At 37.9% G+C, this 19,007-nt stretch overlaps 1 long non-coding RNA gene across 2 annotated transcripts in view; it reads right to left on the reverse strand.

Moving 5' to 3' along the window:
- The window catches only part of LOC113911747, a 227,126-nt gene extending 224,181 nt beyond the window's left edge, over nt 1-2,945 (reverse strand). For both annotated transcript variants that reach the window (XR_003516585.2, XR_003516586.2), the window contains exon 1: nt 2,794-2,945. This is a non-coding gene — a long non-coding RNA (uncharacterized LOC113911747). The remainder of the gene's footprint in view (nt 1-2,793) is intronic.
- Between the last annotated feature and the right edge of the window lie 16,062 nt (nt 2,946-19,007).

Here is a 19,007-nt window from a genome sequence, read left to right on the forward strand (position 1 = left end):
GTTATACTTTAATTAAAAAGCCACACAGTGAGATATCACCATATGATGTTAGCATGGCCATCATCAAAAAGATAAAAGATAACAAATACTGACAGGAATATGGACAAAAAGGAACCCTTCTGCACTGTCTGTGGAATTGTAAATTGGTATAGCCACTATGGAAAACAATATGTAGGACCCTTAAAAAACTCCAAATAGAATGACCATATGGTCCAGCAATTCCACTTCTAGGAATATATCCAAAGGAAATGAAATACATTGCCAAAGAGAGATCTGCACCCCCTGTTTATAGCAGCATGACTTACAATAGCCAAGACCTGGAAACAACCTAAGTGTGCATCAATGGATAAATGGGCAAAGAAGTTATGGTAAATGTATACAATGGAATATTATTCAGCCATAAAAAATGAGGAAATCCTATCATTTGCAACAACACAGATGGACCTTGAAAGTATTATGCTAAGTGAAATTAGTCAAAGAAAGACAAATAGGGTATGATCTCACAAATGTGTAGAATCTAAAACAAACAAAAACAAAAGCAAACTCAGAGAAAAGGCAGATTCGTAGTTACAACAGATAGAAGGAAAGGGAAATGGAGGAAGGTGGTAGAAAGGTACAAACTTCCGGTTATAAGATAAGCAAGTACTAGGGATCTAATGTACAACATGACAGCTATAGTTAACAATGCTATATGGTAACTAGTAAAGTTGTTGAGAATAAATCCTAAGAGTTCTCATCACAAGGAGAAAAAAATACTATTTTTCTTCTTTCTTTTCTTTTTATTGTTTCTACATGAGAAGATGGAAGCTAGCTAAACCTATCATGTTCATTTCACAGTATATGTAAATCAAACCATCACTCTGTATACCTTAAGTTTATAGAGATACATAGGTCAATTATTTCTCAGTAAAAAATGGAAAATGTAAAAAAAACTTTAAAATAATAAAATAGTAAGGAGGGGACAGAGGAGTCACCAACATTAGCCTTCACTGTGTCACACGTTAGAGGTCAGATATTCTGGTAACATCTGTAAAAACGATGAAAAGAACTAAAAGCTACTTGCATGGAAAAGTGGAAAGCCTCCGAGGCAAGAACTCATCCAAAAGGAAGAGAGAGCAATCAATGACCCACTTGCTTCCATACTACATGCTTATTTTCAGAAGGGAAAAGTTATTCTGAGCATAGTCTCATGCCAAACTGGCACTAGTTGAGTACCATGAATTTCTATCTGGGTCCTAATGGAGAGAGAAGACTCTGAGTTAAAACTGAAAGGACATTTTGAGTTAATTTTTATGTATGGTGTTAGAAAATGGTTCAGTTTCCTTTTTTGAATCATTATGTCATATACTTGACACTAATGTAACACTGTGTGTCAACGATAGTCAAATAAAAACTAAAAAAAAATAATAATAATAAATTTTTTAAAACCCAAAAGGACAATTTTACTGAAAACTTTAAAACTCTGGAGCACAACTTGCATTATTTTGGTATGCCTCTAACAAATTTTAAAACAAAATGGTGGCACAAGGCACTCTAGTTTAACTTGCTCCAAATATCTGTGAAGCTCTGGAACTTTGAAGATTTCCATCATGCCCAATGGTCACAAATGTATCTAGTACATTTGTGTACAGTCTCAGCATGGGTAACAGAAAGAGCAGTAGTCCCTTCAAGACACGAACAGGGAAGGAGCAGTACAATAGTTTAGATAGACCTGAAAAGTAGGAACAGTGCTACTGATAATGCTTAACATATTTCATTTGTCCTGGCAACAATGCTAGTACAGAAGGATTAGTATTAGCCCATCTGATACATGAGAAAAACTGAAGGTTTGAACACTGGCGATGTGTAGTCCAAGACCACCAAGTTAGCAGACAGAAGCGAAAGTATTTTAATCCAAGCAATAGGATTTCCAGAGCTGAGAATTTTCTAAAATGTATCTTGAAAACTTTCTTTTTCTGTAAAAGTTCAGCTAGTAAATATTTTCCACTTTGGGAGTTTTAAGGTTGCTGTTGCACCTATTTAACTTTGTCATCGTAATGTAAAAGTAACCACAGACAATATGTATACAAATGGGCATGGCTGTGTTCCAATAAAAGCTTATTCCAAAAACTGGAATCAGCCGGATTTGACCCACAGGCTATAGTTTGCCAACCCCTGCCTTCTTTTAACTGCTGTGGCAAATGATTTGCTCAGCCATGAAAACATGTCATATAAAAAACGGCATTTAAGCCCAAACTACCTCTTTCTTTTCTTTGACTCTTAACCCTTGTGAAACTGTTAGATGTTAGTTACCAGCACTGATTTGTTTCACTTAGTGAGACTAGTCCCTTTGGTAACAGAGCTAGAAACAGACCCTTGATGTGAGTTTTCCATAATAAATCATTAATTTTTACACCTCTTTGGCTGCACCTGTTCATTGCCTGTATGCAGCTTGCTTACATTTACCCTGATCTTTTCTGACACCTGTCCTGGCCCAGCTCCTCTTTCCATTTTACTTCTAAGCCACCTTTTTATTTTTTTTCTTTAAATCTGTGACTTTTTCTTTCCATTTGCGGTCCCTATTTCCCGTACGCAGCTGTGATTGCAACACATTTATTTATACCTATAGCATCTGTGTTTCTGCGGACGCCACATAAATTCTACGAACACTTCAAATGATGAGAGGATTAGCACTGGGTGGGCAAACTGAAAAGTTCAGTGTTGTTCAAAAGTTGAATTGTGTTAATATGGTATAAAGACAGAGAAAGACAGACAAGATGAAACAAACAAAACCTAAAGTGAAAGTAAACTCACCGCATTCCTCAAAGAGACTTGGATGAGAGCCAAAAGGAATGTAACTACCAATACACACACCACTTTCTTTCAAAGAAACAAAAGAGAGAAAGAAAGGAAAATAAGGGAGGGAGAGGGAGCAGGAGGGGAGAAAGAAAATGAGAGAAACTGGGAGAAATTTCCTGACAGGTTAGAGAGTTTATTGCAAAGCTGACCCTTAAATTGAAGTCTGCTGATTCACCATCTAGGATTTTTTTCTACCTACCTGAGACCTGAAGAGGTAGAAAGAAAGCATTTCTAAAATGGTGTTCCTTCTATTGATCTGACACATTGTATCATTATTCCTAGTTCTAATCACTCAGGCAAAATAATGACTGGGGCTTCTTCCCACATTTGTAAATACAGAGCTTAGAGTTAGTTACGTCTTTAAAGAAATTTCAATTTTAAATACTCTCCTCAAATCAAGTGTCCTTCTTTCTCCCCTGCAAAAAATTTCAGGGCGCGCTAAACCTGTCCTTTGTCTTTTTACCTATAAGATGAATTTTCCTGAAGCACAATTCTGAAAACGCCACTCTCTTCACTCAAAAAAACATTTAGAGGATCCTCACGCGAGTATTTCCTAATCTTCAAATTTTGCTTTCCTTTTTCCTTCACCTACAACCAAAACAAACACACAAAGCATCTCGTTATCTCTTACTATTATTTTGTCAGAACCCTGGTTTCCCAGAGGTACCCTAATGAAGTGCCACACAGAGGGCGGCTCACACAACAGAACAGTATTGTCTCACAGTCCTGGAGCCTAGGAGTCCAAAATCGAGATTAGCACATTTCCAAAGTGTATCTGAAAGGGTTTTTTTTTCCTGAGGGTCGTGAGGGACAATCTGTTCGAGCCTCTCTCCTAGCTGGCAATCTCACATTCCCGGGCCGTGGCAGCGCAAATCCGGTCTTTTCACGGCGTTCTCCCTGTGTCTCTGTGTCCAAGTTCACCTTCTTTTTTTTTTTTTTTTAAGATTTTACTTATTTAATTGACAGAAAGAGAGAGAGAGAATGTGAGAAGGAACGCAAGCAGGGGAAGGGGAGAGGGAGAAGCAGGCTTCCAGCCGAGCAGGGAGCCGGATGCCGGGCTTGATCCCAGGATCCTGGGATCATGACCTGAGCCGAAGGCAGACACTTAACGACTGAGCCACCCAGGCGCCCCCAAATTCCCCCTTTCTATAAGGATACCAATCAGATTAGGGCAGACCTTAATGACCCCATCTGAACTTGGCTACATCTGCAAGAACCCTATTTTCAAATAAGGCCACACTGTGAGGTACTGGGGATTAATACTTTAACATATAAATTTGGGGGGAGGGGCAGAGACACATAATTAAACCCACAACAACCTCATTTGTATTCCCAGGCCTTAAGCAGAAGCATGAGACCTTTCCCCACTTTGGCTCAGAGAGGGTTTACCCCTGCTAAGCCCCTTTGCAATAATTTCCTCCTCCCAGTTGATGACAAATTTCTTGAAACAGAGATTGTGTTTTTCTCCATTTCTACTCAATCCCCAAAGTCGATCATGCCGTTTGACATGTAGCAGACCTTCCAAAAGCGTTTGCCGAGTTGAAGAGAAGGTTTCTGTCCCCTAGAGGCGAAAAGGATTTTTATGTGGCTGGGGTCCAGCAAGGGCTCTGCACTTTCTAGGACCCTTTTGACACCGCAATGCTGAGAGACACAGATGGTAGAATACCATGGTTAAGCGGATGGACTACATTCAAATACTGATTTTGTCACTATGTATGTGTATCGCCGGGTGATGTTACTTAACCTCTCCGAAGTTTCTCTCAGATTTCCTCATTTATAAAGCCTGACCTGTATCCCCTGCTGCCTTGAAGAATTTGACTGAAAGATTAATACCTACCACCTCCTCAGCAATGGTGGCTAATACTACGGTTGTGCAGGGCAGCTACAAGCCTAAAGTGCTGACACATTTTTAAACACTTGCAAGAAGATGTGAAGAACTTAGCATGACTAGAGATCACAGAAAGGCCTCCATACACATAAAGAAACCTTGTGAGCCAGATTCACCAAGACAGAAAAAAAAAAAATAAGGGACACTTTGTATAACGTTAAGGAAACAGTGGTCATCACTGGTCAAGGAGAACAGATGGCAATTGTGCTGGATTTAAGCTGCAGATCCTACCTTTGACTTTTTAGTCACGCCACACAATTAGCCAGAGGAGCCGTTTTGAAATATCAAGGGCAATACAAATACAGTTATTATCATCACTCACTCTTCAAAGCAGTGACCTTTACTTTGGGCTAGTTTCTTTGGCAAGGAAGTTTGGCACGAAGCTACGAAAGTAACATCAAACAGCAAAAATCTGTTCTTGTAACCACGCTCTCTTAATGGCAATTTAACGAAACACCTGACTTCAGGCTCAGAGGTAAAAATGCCTCAGATAACCCACCTGAGACTCCCAGGAAGCATATTTATCAAAACGAGTTAAAGTCACCTTCTGAGTAATTGCTGTGGAGCTGTTTAAGCACAGCAAACGGACACATTTTCTGAGGGTTGAGCGATTGATCGCTAAGTTCTAGTAACAGGTGCATCTTGTTTCTGGGGCCTTGAAACATGACAGCCTGTAGAAAGACTATTAAAATCGCTTTGCTAACAAAGAAAAATCAATTGTTCTCCACAAGGAGGTGCCCTCCAGCACAATCAATATACAATAGTACAATGCTGGGCTGTAACGCCTGTGAACAGATTTAAGCTTTTGATTAGGCAAAAGGTGGTTTTTTCTCATCTCTGATGAACTAAGTGAGATAAAGGTGTATTTTGCTGCAAGTTGCATTGGGTTTTCCTCCAGTAGATCAGCTTGTTATTTGGACAGTTTTTTTTTTTTTTCTTTTGAGTATAATCCTTTACAAAGTATCGTTTTACCTGTTTTCAGTTAAAATATGTGGGAGGGAGTCAGAGTTGGTAAGGGACATATTTATGAGACTAGTCTCAGACTCAGAATGGAGAGAAACGGGCGTGGTGACACTATCAATTGCATTGTTAAGAGCTCCAGTTGAAAAGTATATAATATCTGTGATTTCTTTGCCAAATGTAAGTCATGGATGAGTTGAGATGTCAGTTAGGTCTTGGTACCTTTTGTGCATTTTTCCACCAATGAATCAATAATCATCTGTCATTTACAGACATATTTCAAGAGTAGAAAAAGAGCATTTTTGTGGCACTTACAACCTCTATGAATTTTCATGAAGCTTTATCAGTGTGCCAACAGTCTTTGAAGCAGGTACAAAACTCAAAATAAAACTCAATTCAGGCTGTTCACATGCAGAAAAAGCACATTCTCAGTAACAAAGAACACTATGCTGAGAACATGAAGTGCTTTTTTACTCAAAGGATTGTTGTAGTTGAATAGTGCGGCTAAAACCCATTGAACTATTGTCAGTAATTTTTCATAGTTATCTACAATGTGTAAACATTAAATAGATTTGAAGTTCAATATCAAAAACATTTTAAAGAGTCTTGATTTTATGAAATCAGCAACATAGTTTAGTATTTTCATGGAGAACTAATAATATATGTTGTTCAGCATAAAGCAGAAATAAAAATGTTTTGTAGTTTACCTGGCTTTTTTTAAAATATTTTATTTATTTATTTGACAGAGAGAAACATAGCGAGAGAGGGAACACAAGCAGAGGGAGTGGGAGAGGGAGAAGCGGGCCTCCCACGGAGCAGGGAGCCTGATGCGGGGCTTGATCCCAGGACCCTGGGACCATGACCTGGGCCGAAGGCAGACGCTTAACAACTGAGCCACCCAGGCGCCCCTACCTGGCTTTAAGATGTACACATTATTAAGGGGGTAAATTTTGTTCAACATAGATCAACTAATAAGCATCATTTCCTAAAACTTTTGGACTCATGAGTTTGAGTTTAACCAGATTAATCTATGGTTAATCTTGTCCCTGTGAGGCTGTTTTGGCCATGGAGAAGTCAAGTAGATTGCCAGAAAGAAAGCAATGTGGGTCTCATTCTATGACTCCAAAATAAAGATCTGGAAGTTTAATAGGTAGTGAGTGTTAGGAACTGACACCAAAATTCAAAGACAGGAGAATACCGTAGAGTCAAAACCCAGAAGAGGTCTAAGAGCATGTTTACCCTGACAGTCACGTAGATACTGATGCGACTTCTCAACTGGAAGGAATTAGACATAGACATAGACATAATGTCTAATTTATATTAGACATATAAATTATCCCTGATCTGCATCTGTGTAAGAGGGCTATATTCATCTCTGATCAGATACCCTCATCACCCATATGTTTTACTCAACATATTCTAAAGGGAGTTCTTCAGGCAGATGAAATTCATAAAAGAGGGAAACATAGAGATGAAGGAAAAATATTTGGAAGAGCAACAGGCAACCTAAACGGATATTGACAGTATAAAAGAAATAAAATGTTTTAGGTTTAAAAAAACCTAGTGTTTAAAGGTCACTGGAGTGTCTCAAAAATAGTAAAACATTCATTTATATTTGACTTTAATCAGCCAAAAAGAGTGTGATAAACTCTAGGGTAGATGTTAATATGTCAAGGAATGTTGTAATAGCAAAAAATAGTAGAAGAGTGTGTAACTAACAAGCTAATTAATGGGTGTCGAGTTTAGTAAACATAAACACAAAAAATAGAATTTAAATAAACACAAAGAGAAGAAAAAATACACAAAGACTTGGAGAAAACAAGGTACATAGAACAGATAGAAGAAACAGGAAACAAATTGAAAGTTGGTAGACTTTTAAACACCGGTATATGTATAAATAAATACATTACATGTAAATAAATTAAAATTATAATTAAAAAATGAAGATTAAAATACTTTAAAGAAACTAAACTCAAATAGATGTTACTTAAACATACTTTCAATATTAAAATTCAGAAAAGTTAAAAATAAAAGAATAAAAATAATTACTGAACAACACTAAAAGATTTTAAAACTACACTAATATCAGACAAAGCAGACTCTAATGCAAGACACGTTATTAAAGATCAAAGAGACATTTCATATTGATAAAAGGCTAAAACCACTAGGAAAATATAATAGTTTTAAGTTTGTACACACCTTTTATCATTAGCCTCAACATAATGAAAAATTTTTCAGAACTATAGGAAAAATAGTTTCATAATTATATAGAAAGAATATTTATTTGAGAGCACACACACTTGCACATCAGTGGGGGAGGGGCAGAGGAGTAGGGGGTGAATCTCAAGAAGACTCCCTGTTCAGTGCGGAGCCAGGCGCAAGTCTCCATCTCACAACCCTGAGATCATGACCTGAGCCGAAACCAAGAGTTGGTCGCTCAATGGACTGAGCCGGAGAGGCACCCCAATATTGAAAGACTGAAACAACTCTCTCAGCAACTGATAGGACAAGCAGATAAATCAGTAAGGGTACAGAAGAGTTGAACAACATAATTAACCAACTTGATATAAATGGTTAATATGGAACATCCAACCCAACCACTTCAGAATATAAACTAATTTAAGCTAAAAGTAGAGAGAATTTATTGGCTCATTATAATTTATCATAACAGGCAAGTATGTGCTCATATCTTTAGGTTTCAGACATGGGCCCAGGGAGTTAAGAATACCTTATAGATTTTTAAATATTTTTTCCTAACTCAGTTCTGCTTTATTTTACATGTTTGCTCTCCTTATCTCCTGCAGCAAATAACCTGTCTTTCTGAGGCCTAGGAATATGGGCCCAAGCAATTCTAAATTTACATTATTCTAGAACTGAAATTCCAAAGGCAAGAGGCAGTCATCCATAGCAGCACTTGCTAAGAAGATCTGGAGAATACTCTGACCTGGCTTTGGTCTCATGCTAACCCCTGAGTTAAACACTGAGGACAGGAAGATGGGTCAAGGATCTAATTCTGCAGCAGCCTTATTAAAATCCCATAGAGCAGGACAGGAGTTTGCCAAATAAAAATGTTTTATGTCTTCATAAGAAGCTCTAAACATCTGTCTTCCAGAACTGTGACCCCTCCAAAGACAGCTTTTGATACTGCATCATAATAGAAAAGTTACAAGAAGAATTATAATTGGTCCATTTGGGGTCACAAATTCATCCTTGAATAATTTTAGCCAAGGGAATGTAATATTCTTACTCTTTTTTTTCTTTCAACTTTTTATTTGGAAATAATTTCAAATCTCATGAAGGTTGAAACAATATTATAAAGAACCCCCTTATTTCCTTACCCAAATTCACTAACTGTTAACATTTGGTCACATTTTTTAAATTAGCATAGTGCGTGTGTGTGTGTTTGTGTGTGTGTGTGCTTATGTTTCTAAACCATCTCAAAGTATGTTGCAAAAATCATGCCTTTATCCTTCTCAGCATTCATTTCCTAAGTACAAAGGCATTCTTTTGCATATTAGAGCAAAATTGTAAAAATCAGAAAATTTTACACTGACACCATACTATTGTAAAATGTATAGCCCATATTCAATTTTGATTAATTGTTTCATTGTATTTAACCAATTTTCCAATGTTGGATAGTTAGGGTCCTCTTTTTTTTTACACACTAATTTTGATCCTATACCTTCTGTACCTCGGTGTACCATAGTAGACTATTTATTTTCTGTATCTCCCTTGTCTTATTGCCTTCTGCTATTTCCTTTTCTCATTTCTTCTCTGTGTTGCCTCCCTGAGATCCAAACATTTAGTTGATGTCCCCTCTTCCTCCTGCTATATATAGCTACACCACTGTTTATTCCCTTCTGATGCCAACAGCTAAACCTAGGTCTGCAAGGACTTTGGGATTCTATGATTCTGTGGACATAAGATATTATTTACTCTAAGAAAAAAAATTCAGGGGTGCCTGGGTGGCTCAGTCCATTAAGCATCTGCCTTCAGCTCAGGTTGTGATCCCAGGGTCCTGGGATCGAGTCCTGCATCATGCTCCTTGCTTGTCGGGGAGCCTGCTTCTCCCTCTCCCACTCCCCCTGCTTGTGTTCCTCTCTCACTGTGTCTCCCTGTCAAATAAAGAAATAAACTCTTTTAAAAAAAATTCCTTCAGAAGTAAAAGGAAACAATGTTCCCCGGTCTTTGCCAATGTTCCTCCTAAGCCCAGAGTATATTTACATCTTCCTGTGGGTAGAAATAAGTCAATTACCTGAATATTCAATAAACCATCCTGAACTTTCAGTCACTTACCTTAACTGAAAAAATTTCATTGATTTGTTTTTGCATGGTTACCTTTTATTCAGGAATATGGCTTTGTTATTTTCTCTAAAATGACCTTGACATGATTTTTGCTGTTGTTGTTGCTGGTTACTTAAACTTCAGCAGTAGTTAAAATAATGGTACAACAGCATTTCCTGTGACCTAGCACTTTCACTCCTAGGAACTTCAACCCAGTCTCAAAAAATGATAAGCTCAAAATACAAAGATAGTCTATCTGAAATTTATAATAATGTAAAACAATAGAAGCAAATAAATGTCAAAATTGGAAAAATAGTTAAATAAACCATAGAACATCTATACAATTAAGTATTATGTAACTTTTAAAAATCAAATGTACAATAGTACTTAAGAATGCAGAAAATTGTCCAGGTCAAATCAGGTTATAAACTGATTATATTCTAGAATTACTCTATGTTAGGTAATAAAAATTGGGATTAGATTTCTTACTCTGGAGACAAAAGGAAAACAGAGCTTAAAGCAAAAATTAGAAATGTTCTTGAGGGAAGCTATAAACAAAGTACACGAAGCCCAAAAGACTTTTTTCTGTTTTTTGGTCCAAAATCTGTCTTGATGCCATGTCTTCTGTGTTAATAATCTTCAGTGATGCTATACATTGGTAAGACTATCTCCCTCAGGACTGCTTGCCTGTCAAATACAGAGCCTCCTTGTATCTAGCCTCTGTGCCTGTCACACCAAGGATTCAACCCAGGACTTTACCAAACTCAGTGGGAGAGCTAGATTCCCTCAGCAGTGTATACAGTTTATATTCCTCTTCTAAAGCCCATCACTGTCGGTCAACCCAAACCCGCTTGCTATCTCTCTAAGCATAGTGGTGAAACAAGGAACATAACAAAAAAAACTCTCCCTTGCCCTTCCTCCAGCCCAAAGGCAAAGTTGGGGTATCTCTTACGCCAGAAACAGAATGACTTAAGTTCTCTCAAAGCAGGAAACGTTGGACACAGGATGGGTTCTGCAGCTGATTATCCTGGGCAAGGTAAAGAAGAGGAAGTCAGGTTTAAAATACCCAGTCAACACAGTCCAGGATGATTCTGCACGTGATCTTCATGGCTTTTATCTTCTGCAAGATGATAGTGCAGAGGATAGTAAGAGATTGGCTTAATGCCTTACTCAGGCCACATGCAGAGGTAATGAATGGCTCTAGACTGCTTAACTCATTTATATTCCTGATCTTCTTCATGTTTATACATGTAAGATATTTGGAATTCCATTGCCCCATGGTCCTCTTGCCACGTTTATGAAACTAGCAATAGAACATGATCATTCAATGTTTGCTTAATGTTTTATAAGTACATCTGATAGAAGGTCAAATTTAAACAACTTATGATTTCAATTAGTTATGACATACTAATACAGAGTATAGATAGAATGAGCAGGGAGATACATCTGAAGGTAAGTTTTAGATTTTTCAGAGTAAATGTGTGTACAGAGGGAACAAAGGTTGTGTTGAATCCAAATTGTTGAGTTAGGTCTTAACTGTTGTTGTTTTTTTTTAGAACACATTAAATTTGAAAGACTTGTAGAATATCCAGTTTGAGATATCCAGCAGTAAGTCTGAAATTAGGATTTGGAGCTGGGGTTAAGAATTAGATGTTTAGAATGAATCAGAATAAGTGGTGGTTGAAACCATAGACTGCAAAGAGATAATCCAGAGAGAATACATAATGTGAGACTAGAAAAAGGCCAAGGATGGGGACCAGCTCAGAGTCAGGGAACTGACAGGTGTAAGCAGAAAGGCAGGACAGAGCAATGACTCTTAAAGATAGAGAATATAACCAAGTGTTACAATAAGGTTTGGTTTGTCTCTAAGTCCCACACGTGTCATCCTAAAACTCAAATTTCTGTAAATACTAGCAATATATTTATCATAACATACCGTCTCCGTGCAGAGGAAAAATTGCCCATTCTGTTCTGAAATATCTGGGGCATGACAAGAAGGTTCCTTCCAGTCGTCCTGTGTGTAGCCACATACATACATGCATTGACTTTGGCTGTATCAAGCTTGAGGTCCTGTTGTGATCCTTCCGGTTCCACTGGCTCCCACTCACCTCGATGATAGGCCTTGGACAGTTACTCATTTTGTTTTGGCTGTTCTGATCCTTGCCCAGCCCCCATCTACTCCTGTTCATGCTGCAGTGCCACCAAACCCCTTACCTGCTTTCCACCGGCACCAAAAGTTTTAGCTGTCCTTTTTTCTCAATGCGTTATTCTAATATACCCCATTTATTATAATACGCTATCATAGGGCTAATTTTGCTCTTTTAACATCCCATTTCCCATCTTTTTATACCTGTAATTGGGACACTGGAAACAGAGGCCAGATTGATCCACTAACTAGCTAGCGCTAGATATCTTCAAACATATCCAGACACTCTACTCAAATAATGTGTAAAGGGTAATATCCAAATATACTCAAAGACACTCTATTCAATAATGCATAAAAAAGCCATTTTTCTCAAGCTGGAAGTCCCCAAACCTCAACTCTGGAATCTTCTATTAGAGCAGTTTGATGGATCATGGTGGGTCAAGAATTAAGGCACACCTCCACCTCCCAATCTTTAAGCCCTTGCAGTATTCTACAACGAGTTGCAACACTGAATAACTGCTTAAATAGATCTGTCCCTCTAATCTCTTTTCTCATTTATGAACCAGGATGCTACCATTGAGCTGATTTGGGGGGCAGAATTTGAAAGACCGTCTGTCAGCTTGTTTCAGATCTGGATATACGGATCTCCCCAGCATCATTGGTGATGCATTTTAAAGCAGTCTCTCCACACCAGGGTACAACTGCTCTTATTCTAAACCAAACCTGTACTCAGAACTTTCCCATATCCTTTTCTTAGTTTATTTCTTTTTGTCTTTGGGAATGTCATATTTTAATATCCTTGTGAACACAAATGAAAATGAGAACTTTGTATTTTCCACAATCAATCTTTCTGTGCTTTTAACAGAGAAAGCAGACAATAATATTGGATGCGGGACAAGGAAGAGCACAAACCTAAGGCCCTCCTCTTAGCCTTTTCCCAGAGGAACTCACACTTCCTAGAAAATGAAGCTCCAGGGTCTAATTACAGTCCTCTTCCATCTCTTGTGTCAACTAATTGCATCCTATTTGATCAGCTTGTCTCCACCCCAATATAGCCTACACGTATCTACAAAAGAACATTTTTAAAACAAAAATATCACTCTTCACCCTTCTGCTTAATAGTCTTTGATGACTCAAAGCTGAGTTTCTAAAATGTACTTTATATTAAGAATTTCTAGAGTCTTATTTTATTTTATGAATTCAATTAGCATACAGAAAAATGGACTTTTTTCTTTTGGTTTACAGACTATGAATTTTAACACATGTCATTGCAGGCAGAATAGTGGCCCCAATTTATAGGCACCCTGAACCCTTTGTCTTGCCAGAGAAGAATTTCAAACTCTGGTTTCAGCCTCTCTCAATAACCTCAACCCCAGGCATACTTCCTCCAATCTTCCATGCCATATAAGGTCAGCAGACCACCTATAGCAGAATCATTTGGGATTAGGACTTCTGGACCCTATCCCAGACCTACTGAATCTGAAATTCAGGCATCTTTATTTTAAAACAAAACTCCAAGTGATCCTATCCTATTGTTAAAGAACGTAGATCAAAACATGGAATGGTTGTGGTGTTTAAGTTGAGGGTGCAATCATCTTGGAAGCTTTATACAGATGAGCATGCCCCAGCTCTTTTGGTGTGTCACTGGGAGTTGGGAGATTGAAGTGCGTGTCTTAAGAATATTTCCCAGAAGATTCTGACAGTCCCAGATTTTCTTTCTTTCTGTCTCTCTCTCACCTGCCAGTCCCTATTATCTACCTGAAATTGTCCACCAAATTTATATGCTTGGGTCATATATCATTTCATCTATAAAGATGTCTCCATATCCACATTCAGGAAAGATTAACTACTCTCATAACTGTACTCAAATAGTTATTAGATATTTATAATACAAAATTTCACATACTGAATTATAGTCAGTGATCTGTTTCTTTCTTGCCTCCTAGACTGTGAGTTCCTCAAGAGAAAGAGCTGTGCCTTCTTCATTTTTTGTCATCTCCAGAGCTGGTTCAGTAAGTCTGTGCTGAAGTAATTACAAATTATATGTTTTATAAACACAGCAAAAAATATCTCAGTAACAATAACAGGAAAGTCAGATAGTTTCTAGCATGGTGATTTTTATTCTCCCATCTCTGGAAAAAAAAAGCAGCTCTGTTCCATGTTTTCCTAAATTTCTTGCTATGAATAGCAGTGTAGTAACTTTCATCTCCTTTAAAGGTGTCATTTCCACTCTGGGGAATTTTATGATAAATTTCAACATTATTTTCCTTGACATTCAAAAAGAATAGTAAGGACTGGTAGTAGTTTGTTTACTCATATTAAATATCCCTCCCGCCAGAAAGGTTATATATTCCCACTTTCTGTAACTGAAGAATGGCTAAGTGACATTCTTTGGCCAGTGACTATTAAGTGTTAGTTTAAGTTCAGAGCAGAAGCTCCAAGAGCCAGCTGATGGTTACCATGTTCTTTTTCCCCATGCCGTAACAACCATTAATGTTCCAGGTTGTGACTGCATTGTCAGTAGGAATTCTGAAACAGGACTGCAGCTGACCCATGATGGGTATGTAGAGAGAGAAAGAAACTGTTTGTGTAAGCCACTTAACACAATCTGGAATAAACTGGCTGGTACAAGGCTCTTGAGACATTGAATCCTTGAACAATCACAAGCATCTTTGTGTTCCCAAGCAGGTATGGCAATAAACCTGAATGTAGAAACCTTAACTATTGGGCTAGCTGTGGTGAGTGTGCTTAAAATTTTTTTGAGCTTTTGGGGTGGGGGTTACATTAGGGGCACTTAGAAATATGTGTAGGGGTTTAGCTGTTATAGTTATTGGAGGTCTCACTGGCATGTGGCACCTTGGGGGTTCCAGATGCTCTACATCCTACAAAGCACAAGAGTCTTGCTCAAGAACTGTCTAGCCCAAATCTCCACCACTGCTCTGGTAGAGAACACTGGACCACACAAACTACTTAAAAACATGCAGGTTAATTATATTGAAAAGAAAAGAAAAGAAAAAAAGAAAAAGAAAGAAAGAAAGAAAGAAAGAAAAAGAAAGAAAGAAAGAAAGAAAAAGAAAGAAAGAAAGAAAGAAAGAAAGAAAGAAAGAAAGAAAGAAAGAAAGAAAAGAAAGAAAAAAGAAAGAAGAAGGAAGGAAGGAAGAAAAGGAAGGAAAGGAAGGAAGAGGGAGGGAGAGAGAGCGAGAGAAAGAAAGAAAGAAAGAAAGAAAGAAAGAAAGAAAGAAAGAAAGAAAGAAGAAAGAAGAAAAGAAAGAAAGAAAAAGAGGATGGGCGGGAGGAAGGAAAGAAGAAAGGAGGGAGGGAAAGAGAAACATGCAGAGTCAATAGTTATATTTATAATGGATAAATGAAAGGCGGGTATATTAGAATTTGAAGTTTTATTCAAATAGGTTATTGAATCTGTTTGTCAAGAATATTCTGATGTTCCTGACAAATCCTTGTACAAAAACCATTGCATTTCTAATTTTATGGCATATTTTTGAATCAGTTCTTTAATCAAAGGGAAGGGTGAAATTTAAAGACTATTTCTCATATAGTGTCTCCCCCTCTCAGAATTTTCATCTTTACTAATGTGACTATAAATTTATTTATTATAGTTTTTTTTTCCAGTTGGGTGTTTTTTCCTGCCCTTTACAAAAGTATTTATTCTCTTTTGCTACTTTTCTTAACAGATATTATACATCTGCTGGCAAATGTTATCATTCCTTCCCCTTTGAACCATACTGTACACATCTTGATCCTTCACCATGAGCCCACCCTAGCACTTGACAGTCATTCTTTGTGGCTACGCTATGATTTCCCTCTCTACCTTTTGTTATTCTAGAAAAGGATGTTTCCAAAGGGAATACATTCAGTCTTCCAGAAAGGACTTTAGCATTGTATTCAGAAACTGATGAATCTTTTTCAAACTCATCTGTTAGATCAAACAGCATCTTACATCTCTTGGGGGATGGCTGGCATGGTAAACTCACATGCGCGTTGCTGTTCCGTCACTCACCTTGCTGCATCCTCTGGCATTACTGCTGAGTTTTCCCCTTTCCCAGTCACCTTTGTGCTTTGCATTTGACATAAGCATTTCTCAGTTATGCCAGGGCACCGCTGTCATCTTACTGGCCTCAGTGCTTTGAGCAATACTTCCCAACTTAGTATCAGCTGTGAATTTCACTGCAATGCTTCTACTCCTTTCTATTGATTTAATTATGTATCATATTTAACTTGCACCTTGAGGGCAGTTTCCATCATGAGGTCCACACACCATGGTAGTAGAATTCAAGTCTCCTGAATGCTGAGAAGTCAGGCGACCAAGAGAGTTTGTGCTATCTTCTTGGTACATCTTTTGTTTAAAGCTAGGCAGAATAGGTGACAAAGCACTGGCTTGTCCTGAGACACAGAAAAAGATCAAATAACAGCATCATGACAGAATCTTAGAACACTAAGTGAATTAAATGATCCAGTGACATAAGTAACTATTTTCAAAAGCAACAGAAATGTTTGAGGTCAAATCTATTTTCTCCTTCCCCTAAATCTGGATTGATTGTATACATTGTCTGAAATAATGGGGTGTGTGCTGAATCTTTTATTCTATTTCTTTTTTTCAAGCCTGAGAAAGCTGTGTGAATGTTAATATGTACTGAATAAATCCTGTGATCACTGTAGCACCTTATAATGATGTGTTCCCAAGCTGCCATATCACGGTTGATTATTACTTCTTTTTCTTTGCAATCCTTCATTTAATTTCCACTCCTTACATTGGTGTTAATACTCCTGACTATTTGAATTCATTTATGAGTTCATGAGATGCTGTATCAAATGTTTTGCTAAAATCCAAATGTATTACATCTCCCACATTGCATTCATCCACTAATCTTGTAATTCAATAAAAAAAGCAATCAGATTTGTTTGGCATGATTTGTTCTGTGTAAACCCATGCTGCTTATTGCTCAATGGTGCTTAAATGATAAGTAGTGCTCAACGCAAATTTCCTCATCTAACTTCTCATTTTAGCTCAGAAAAGTCTATAGTGTTTTTTGTTCATAGATTTTTCTCCTGGCACATAGTTAGTTTTTAGGTCCTAAACACCAGAGAACAGCAAGAACGTACTACTCTCATTACAGTACCATTTTCCTTCTTTTGCTTTTCCATTGCTTGTTTTTTCCCATTTATTATCCCTACATTTTCGTATTAGATTTCCATTAAATTTACTATGTGAGCAATCCCTTTATTCCCATTTTCCTATAGTATCTTTTGAGGAAAGTGGTAACTGGGGGAGGGACAAGAACACTGTGAGGACACAGTTTATTTCGAACATCTTTGAGAATGAGGGGCAATGCCTTGGCTATATTTATACAACCTCTTTAGCTCTATTAGTCACGTAAAATAAGAAAGATAGAGTTGCCTTTTATCTCTGAAGTCTGAATCTCATACTTGACGGATGATAATTGTTTCATTTTAATGGATTCTTTCATTTTCACTTGACCATAACTTAAATACTTGTTATGGGTTGAATTGTATCCTCCCTCCAAAAAAGAGGTATGTGGCACGCTAACTGCAGTGCTTTGGAACGTGAGCTTATTTGGAGATAGGGTTTTGACAGAGGTGAGATAAATTGAGGCCATGAAGGTGAACCCTAATTGAATACGACTGACATCTTTCTGAAAATGGGAAATTGGACCAAGGGCAGAAGCAGTGGGAAGACAATGTGAAGAGATACAGGGGGAAGAGGCCAACCATAAGCCAAGGAGAGAGTCCTAGAACAGATCCAGCCCTCGGGAAGTACCAACCCTGCCAGCACCTTCATTTTAAACTCCCAGTCTCCAGAAATCGGCACAAAATTTCGGCTGCTTAAACTACCCTGTCTGTGTTACTCTGTTATGGCAACCTAGCAAACGCATAGAGTACTTGCCCTATCTCCATATTATTTTATTCTCATCATTGGTCCTCTTAGATTATACTTTTCAAGAACTTGGTAAACATTTCCATTTCTTGCTAACCACTGCTTTTATGCCCAGTACCACATCAGCAGCCTTGAAGTTCCTGCAGGACTCAAAGAACTCTCGAAAGAAACGGGAGAACAAAAAGCAATTTTCCCATTCGGAAGAGGAACGATACTGTTATTTTTAGGGACTGTGAAAAAGCCTGGACACCCCGCGGGCAATTCTGTTTCTTTTTAAGTTGCCAGTGACTTGAGGGAATTACTTCTCATCCATGGTACAAGGGCTTGATGGGGCCGCAAGAGAGACTCCTTGCCCTTTTACGGGCAAGGAGAAAACCCAAGGGCCTACTCTTCGGTTTTCTCTCCTGGGCTCTGAATCTTAAGTCAAGTGATGTTCGCAGGGGAAGAGGGTTGGTAATAATTGATTTCAGGAATGGTGACCTGAAAAGATTTATCATTATTTCTTGCTACTGGGATTTTTTTTTTTTTATAACTAAGTTATCATACTCACTCTTTTACTTTGCCATCTTACTCTCCTTCTACTAAGCTCCTTTTCCACTTAGAACAGAGTCGCAGTGCATTCATTTTCATGAAGATATTTCTAAAATTCAGAAACCTTAAAATCCAACTCAGCCCCACAGATACTCATAGAGATGCCTATGTCCCAAATGCTTATAACCTTCCACCATTCCTGGACTGATAAAATAGAAGATACAGGAATACAAAAAATAAATGTCTTGATAAATATTATGAGTCACCACAGATATGGGGGGAGGGAGGTTAATTTTGTGAGGTCCAGGAAAGAGTCCCTCAAGTTTATCTGTCCCGGAGGGACGGTGTGATGATTTCGACCACAAAAAATCATCGTGCAAGGCAAGCCAAAAAGAGCGTTCTAATCAGGCCTTCTGATCTACAGTTCAGGTAGAAAGTGAATTTATTTT

Source organism: Zalophus californianus, chromosome 12, assembly GCF_009762305.2.
Source record: "Zalophus californianus isolate mZalCal1 chromosome 12, mZalCal1.pri.v2, whole genome shotgun sequence".
In the NCBI taxonomy this organism is placed as follows: domain Eukaryota; kingdom Metazoa; phylum Chordata; class Mammalia; order Carnivora; family Otariidae; genus Zalophus; species Zalophus californianus.